The sequence below is a fragment of the Taudactylus pleione genome, unplaced genomic scaffold (genome assembly GCF_031769625.1).
Source record: "Taudactylus pleione unplaced genomic scaffold, aTauple2 ptg000089l, whole genome shotgun sequence".
Lineage (NCBI taxonomy): Eukaryota > Metazoa > Chordata > Amphibia > Anura > Myobatrachidae > Taudactylus > Taudactylus pleione.
This window is the reverse complement of record NW_028284491.1, coordinates 13,944,795-13,952,818: the sequence shown is the minus strand read 5'-3', so window position 1 is coordinate 13,952,818 and position 8,024 is coordinate 13,944,795. Positions and strand designations below refer to the sequence as shown.

The following is an 8,024-nucleotide window of genomic DNA, read 5'->3' as shown; positions in this document are numbered from 1 at the left end:
ATCTTGTAATTGGATAGGATTCTCTGATTGACAGAGTAATCCTCCAATCATCCTTGTAGTCACAATATACCAATAGTGTATTGAGTATTGCATCTTGTGGGCGGGTCTTATGTCTCGTAAAGTTTGTATGGAGACATGAATCAACCTCATTTATGTTAGTCTATTTAGCTGTTAAATGTCTAAAAAGGAAAAATATAATTAAGCAGTCTATCTCAATTAGAGAAATAACCTACAGTCTCTTTATTAAGAGAGGAGATGGAGAAATATTCACCAACACAGAAAAGAAATGGAACCAGATTGCTAAAATTAATGGGATTAACGCAAATAGATACCAATAATAAAGCATACAAATGTACACATGTACATACACATATATATACACATATAGACATGCACACACACACAAAAAAAACAATAATCAATACATATATACATATGTAGAAATACACATACATTATATACATAAAAAATTGATGAGGGAGAAAAATATATGGAGTTGAATACACAATTTAGGGAATATAATTATTGATGAAAAAGTGAAGAAACCAAATATATACAGCCACTGTGTGACCATTAGCAGATAATAAGTAAGTAATATAAAATATTGATGAAGTAGATGAAAAATAGATAAAGAAAGAAGGAAGAGAAAGAATAGTAGAAGGGGAAAAGGAGAGAGTGAAGGGGAGTGAGAGGAAAATGTATATAAATATTATACCGATGAAATGTGTTATCAAGAAGGGTAATATGTATTACCTAAAGATATTATTAAAACTAGTGACTGTAAACAAGGTGTATTCACTAAAAAAGTGGGGTGCATATAATGAAATAAAAGTGTCATCAAGTATAATGGATAAAAGTGTAAGTAAGGTGAGTGAAAAAGAGGGAGAGAAAAATATGTAAGGAAGAAACAAGGAAAAATAGACAGTAATAATTAAAAAATGTAAAAATAAAAAATAAATAATAAAGATGAAAATAAAAATAGATCTATATGTATATAATCTGTTGTAATGCCAAATTAATATATCCACAATCAACCATAACCACCATGATATAATGATAAATAGATATCAAGTGTCCAGAAAGGGGCTGTAGTTGATGATCTCATTGAGGCCATTCGGGTTTACTGTACCCATCCTGAATGTCCACTCACATTCCTTCTTAAGTAACTCTTTCATGATATCACCTCCTCTAATATCCAGTTGTATTCTTTCTAGGCCCATTGCTTTAAGGTCCTTCCATGAGCTGTTATGTTGTAACAGAAAATGTTTAGCCACCGAACTAATTTGTTTCTTTTTGGCAAGATCTGTTGCGGCATGCTTGATATTGCCTATATGTTCCAAAATGCGTTGTTTAAGAGGACGAGTAGTCATGCCTATATATTTTTTGTGGCAGGTACATTCAAGGCAATACACTACTGCAGGGGTACTGCAATTAATGAATTGACGTATTTTATGGTTAGTACCAAAGCGGTCCATAACAGAGTGTTGTTTCATCATAGTAGGACATGCTTTACAGTGACCGCAGGGATAAGAGCTACAAATCTGAGGGTCTTTTCTGATGGATTTAGTGAAATGGCTATGCACCATGCGGTCTTTGAGATTTTTGGCCCTCCTCCAGGTCATTTGGACCTTTGGTTCAAGTTGCTTCTGTAGATCGTTGTCCAGAAGGAGTACATGCCAGTGCCTCTGTATAATAGTAGTCAGCTCCTTCCACTCTTGACAATAATCTCCAACGAATCTCAATTTATCCTGTTTGACACTCTCTTTTATCTTATTGTCAGGAAAAATGAGAGATTCTCTTGATGTCTTAGAGACTGTATATCTCGCTTTTTTAACCATTTTTTTACTATAACCTCTCTGTATAAGTCTCTCCATAAGGTCCTCACATTGAATTTTGAAGGCTATCTCGTCTGAGCAGTTCCTGTGTAGCCGTAAAAATTCACCCTTTGGAATGTTATAAATTGTTGGTGGGAAATGGTGACTCTTAAAATGTAGAAGACTGTTGGTTGCAGTGGTTTTCTATATAGGTCCGATACCAGGTTACCTTGTTCATCAATGGTAAGTCTCAGGTCTAAAAAAGTGATAGATTTTGGATGGATCTCAAACATAAATTTCAGATTAAAATTATTGTTATTGAGCTTCATCATGAAGTCCTGAAATTTTTCTTTTGTCCCTGTCCATATCACAAAAATATCATCTATGTATCGGACCCACATAGGAGCATACATAGTGTATTCCTCATTCTCTTCATTGAATACATAGAAATGCTCCCACCACCCCAAAAATAGGTTCGCGTAGGTGGGGGCACAGGCAGCTGTCCCCCTCGTTTGTAGATAGAATTTGTTATTAAAAACAAAATAGTTGTTATTCAAAACAAACAACAGGAGATCTAAAACAAAGTCATTAAAGTCTGAAGCGCCTTCCATATTGAGGAAGAATCGTGTAGCCTCAATTGCCTTGTGTGTAATGTATACTAGTATAAAGTGATTATACATCTATACTTGCTAGAAAATGACCTTGTTCAAGAGTGATATCATGTATCCGTCTCAAGACGTCAGAGGTATCCTGGGCATAGGAAGGAAGGGTAGTTACATAATGTCGCAAGTGCGTGTCAACAAAAACACTCGCCTGTTCTGATAATCCTCCTATCCCTGACACGATGGGTCTACCAGGTGGTTCCACCTCATTTTTGTGTATTTTAGGTAATAAATAGAATGTTGGAATCTTGGGGTAGGCCACCTGGAGAAAATCATGTTCATGTTTTCCAATGGTTCCATTTGTTTTAGCTTCATCTATTATCCTGTTATAACGGGACATCAAATTTAGTGTGGGATTGAACATGATGTGTCGATAACATACACTGGTATACGGTTAGATAGGAATGTAAGGGTGCATACACTGGTATATGGTTATATAGGAATGTAAGGACACATACAGTGGTATACGGTTAGATAGGAAGGTAAGGGTGCATACACTGGTATACGGTTAGAGATGCTTTGTGCAGGGATCAGATCTATTAACTCTCTGACTACAGAGATAGGCCATGTCACTGATATTGCCAGGTGTATCGCTGTACTTAGTCTATGAGAGAGCATCTGCTTACTGAATAAGAGAATCTGATATGGATACTACAACAAAACAGGAGTTTGTAATTTGGATGCTGCAACTGGTTGATTTTCCTGTCAATCAATATTTATTTACAACTACTGATTGACCAAGTTTGTGCCACAACATATATATATATAGGAATAAAAAAAAGCTGTTAGGCTGCTTTAACTACCTTTGATGCTCCATAAAACAGCAGCAGCCCAGTATTCAGTTGCAGTGATTGGTTGGCTAATATGTTAATTACATCCCAAGCTCCATCTCATACATTCCCTATAAGGAAGGGAACACCGGGTGTGTGGAGAAAACTGTTGGCGATCTATAAATGCATTTCAGTATGTATTGTGTTCCAAATTAAATAAATAAACTCTTTTCATGAAAACACCAAACCACAGGCCTTCTGCATAAAATAACTCATATGTGTATTATCAATGTTCTGTCTGTGTGATCGTGGGATTGTTTGCAAATATTTACCTATTTCTAGTAGGGGTGAGCGGGTTCGGTTTTACTCGGTTTTACTCGGTTCTTATCGCCACTTTACCGCAAATTTGGCTCGATTTTATTCGCTATCCAAAACACATGTTCGGCGACAGCCAATAAAAAGATCCGGGTAAAACCGAGTAAAACCGAACCCGCTCACCCCTAATTTCTAGTCAGTTTATCAATGTATTCACTTTATTTTGTTTCCATTCTCTCCTTAGATAAGTGGGAATAAATATTCAAAGAAAAATGACCAGCAGATCACAGTGCAGAAATTATTTGATGATTCCAGCAACCGCAGGGGTGATGCTGTTATCCACCTAGCGGACAACACACGGCCAGTGCCAACCAAAAAGTGCTCAGATTGCTCTGGTAGCTCACAATCCAGATGCAGAGAAGAGGCATGGGGTTGTAGGTAATTCCAACAATGAAGGGTATGATGATGAACAAGGACGCTATATATTTGTACCCCATGACCATGTGGCTTATCGCTATGAGGTGTTGAAGGTAATTGGGGGAGGTACTTTTGGTCAGGTGGCAAAGGTTTATGACCATAAACTCCAACAGCACGTGGCCCTAAAGATCATCCGTAATGATACAATATACCACCAACTGGTTGTGGAAGAGATCCGGATCCTGGAACATCTTAGGAAACACGTTAAGACAGGGAGCATGAATGTGATTCACATGCTGGAAAGCTGTACATTCCGCAATCACATCTGCATAACATTTGAGCTCCTGGACATGAGCCTGTCCCTGTATGACCTAATTATGAACAACGAATTCCGGGGTTTCAGTATGCAGCTAGTACGTAATTTTGCACGCTCGATCCTACAATGCCTGGAGGCTCTGCACAGAAATAAAATCATCCACTGTGACCTCAAACCAGAAAACATAATGCTTAGACACCCAGGACGCAGTGGGATTAAAGTGATTGACTTCGGAACTAGCTGCTTTGATCACCAGAGAATCCTCACATACATACAAACTCATTTCTATAGGGCACCTGAGATCATCTTGGGAAGTGACTATGGCATGCCCATTGACATGTGGAGCTTTGGGTGCATTTTGGTGGAGCTGTTAACTTGCTACCCACTGTTCCCAGGGGAGGATGAGGGCGACCACTTAGCACGTATAATGGAACTCCTTGGCTCTCCACCTCCAAAGATGTTACATCAAGCCAAGAAAGCAAATATATTTTTCAATTCAAAGGGCCAGCCTCGCTACTGCACAGATATCAAACATCATCATGGGTCTGTGGTCCTAAACAGAAGCCGGCTACGCAGGGGCAAAATACGTGGTGCTCCTGGCAGCAAGAACTGGTCGGCAGCATTAAATGGTTGTGAAGATTCTCTCTTTATTGACTTCCTAAAAGGCTGTTTGAATTGGGATCCGACAGCACCCCCAATCAGGCACTCAGACACCAATGGATCTGCAACCAGTTACCTAAACCCTCAGTAGAAGACAAATCCTCAGGAAAAACTAGGATTCCTTGTCATACCAGCTGCACACCAGGGATGGGCTCTACATTACCCCCTGTAGTGGGTGTGGCCAATAAGTTACAGCACAATTTGATCTATGACTCTAATAGGAGGATACTATTTCCATCTGTATTTCCCTATTAGCTGACTAATACTTATTGACACAGCAATGAGAATATTTTGTTGCTCATTACGAATCCACCTTGACTGAAAAGTGTCATCATTTTAATTGGTATATTTAAGGAAAAAAATAAAACAAAAATACATCTTGCAATGATTTGTCTGTGTATATTTATAATCATGGCTTACGGTGCACACACACGGTCAGATTTTTCATCAGATCTGAACGATAACGATTTAAAAAATCGTTCAATCGTTCATATCTGAAGGAAAATCTGACATATCTGTCAGATCTGTCAGATGAACGATTTGAACGGTGCACGTTTCCGATGGTCAGATAACGATATCTGACATCTGATGTGTTTGCAGTCAGACTTGGACGATTCCATTCATTTTAATGCAGTCAAAAATCGTTGAAATCTTTGGTAAAATCGTTCAATCGTTCATCTGACAGATCTGACAAATCTGACCGTGTGTATGCTCCATTATTGTGTTACAAGAACTAAGCATTTCATTCAATCTCTGGTACAAACGTGCTTCTTTATCTTATAGTTCATATGGTTGTAAGCCTGCTGGGAAACTGATTGGCTGCTCTCCTGGAGCTGGAGCTGCTGTGATTGGCTTATGTATCTCTGTCACTTTATTTATTTATTTTTTAGGGGAGAGATAGACAGTATCAGGGAGGGAGGTGTAGGGGAAGGGAGACAGGAGACAGCCAGAACAGAGGATCAGGGGAAGGGGAGAGAGTGAACAATAAGAGGGATAAAGGAAGAGTTGGGAGAGAAGGGAAAGAGGAGGAGAGAGCACATGGGAGAAAGGAGAGCTGGGGGGGATATTGCTGTTTGGTTGGGGCAGAGAAGTGGAAATGGAGAAATGTGCAGTTTTTGGCAGCCAAGTTCAGCAGAAGAAGAAGCCAGTGTCTAATGTTCTATCAGCATCTGGCAGCAGCCCCCACTGCCTGTTGGCTTCACCCCTTAATGCAGTGCCAGCACACTCTACAGTTGCCACCCTCAGTCCAGTCAAACTCCTTAGAACTGCAGGCAGTGGCGGATCCATAAGGGGGCAAACAGGGAAATCACCCCCATAACAAAAAAATAATAAAACGAGTGAACCGTAAAGCTATCATCTGTATTTCCCACAGACCGCTAGCTAATCAGCAGTCGCTTTATATGTAGCAGCCGCTCATTGTCTGGTTACACGTGGGTCCCAGCCAATGAGCGCCCGCTACATGTAAAGTGGTCGCTGATTGGCTAGCGCTGTGTGAAATGCACATGATATCGATCATCTGTCATTTCGCGTAGTGTAAGTATATGTGACAACATATACTTACACCTGTCCGCCTTGGATCGATTCACTCGCTTTGTTATTTTGCCAAGTATGGGGATGCTACGGAGAGCAGCGTGAGGATGATTGTGAGTATGGGATCTTTGTTCCAGGTACTCCCATTGGATTCTAAATTAGGATGATGGTGAGTATGGGACTCAAGACATAAAATAAGGTAAATGGTTACATGTGGGTCCCAGCCAATGAGTGGCCACTACATGTAAAGTGGCCGTTGATTGGCTAGCGGCCCGTGAGAAATAACAGATCATTATGGCCATCTGTCATTTTGTGAGGTGCAAGTATATGTGACACCTGTTCGTATGGTTCGCATAAGTCGTTTTCTTTTTTTCCCAAGAACGTGGATGCTACGGAGAGCGGCGCCAGGATGGAGGTGAGTATGGGATCTTTTTTCCAGGTACATCCATGGAATCTACATGGGAGAAGAGGACAGACCAGCTGGGCACAGGTAAGTATGTGTGAGTGCATTAGGTGTATGTATTAGAGTTTTACTAGATATGGTGTGTGTGTACTGTGGTTTTGTAACTGTTTATTTTACAGTGGGGATACGGGTGCCCGCCGCCTGCTGGCACTTGTAGTTCCACAAGTGCCAAAGGGCAGGCATGCTGGCACCTGTAGTCCCACTGTAAAATACAATAGTTTTCTACTATTTTACACTTTATTACCCCCGTACCCACAGCCCAGCGGTGCGTGGAAGAGCCCCGGATTTCAGACCAAGCCTGGGGTTTCGGGAGAGGGGGGGCCCCTTTTTGGGGGGGTCCCAACCTCCCCTGAGATCCTTGACTGGTAATAGGGTCTCTTGGCTGTGGCATTACACCCCAGTTGGTTTGGGTCCTGTGCTGGTTTTAAATATAGGGGGACCCCTACGCAATTTTTTCCCCCCTATATTTAAAACCAGCACTGGCCCTTCAGCCAGGTGCTGGTTCCTAAATTACGGGAGAACCCTACTTGTTTTGTTCCCCATAATATTTGAAACCAGGACTTGCTGATCAGTCCTGGGGGTGGTTATGCTTTTTGGGGGGGGGACACTGCGTAATTTTTTTTAAAAATGTAACCCTTGTTTTACAGGTATAACACAAAAGCAGCCTTCATATATCTCACTAATATGTGCAGGCTGCTAGCTCGGGAGAGATTTGCAGAGAGAAAGCACTGCAATCTCGGGTGAGTAATCTCATCTAAACTTGCAACTTGGGGGAGATATCTCAATCTGCATCACCATCAGAAAACTCACTTTCAGTTAAACTCACTTCTTAGTAAATTTGCAAAATGAAAAATGGAAAAATCACCCGAGATTCGGCAATGCAAATCGAGATTAAAAAAAAAAACTTGCCCAAACTTGAATCTTAGTAAATTTACCCCCTATTGTTTAATCATCAATCAATCAACGTTTCAGAGATTGTGTCCCCGTCATCAGGATACAAGTTTCTTGTATCCTGACGATGAGGAAACGATCTCCGAAACGTTGATTGATTGATGATTAAACACTAGAAGTCATTCA

At 40.5% G+C, this 8,024-nt stretch overlaps 1 pseudogene; it reads left to right on the top strand.

Moving 5' to 3' along the window:
* Positions 1 to 1,571: 1,571 nt before the first annotated feature.
* Positions 1,572 to 5,209, top strand: LOC148527394 (dual specificity tyrosine-phosphorylation-regulated kinase 3 pseudogene; annotated as a pseudogene).
* Positions 5,210 to 8,024: the final 2,815 nt, after the last annotated feature.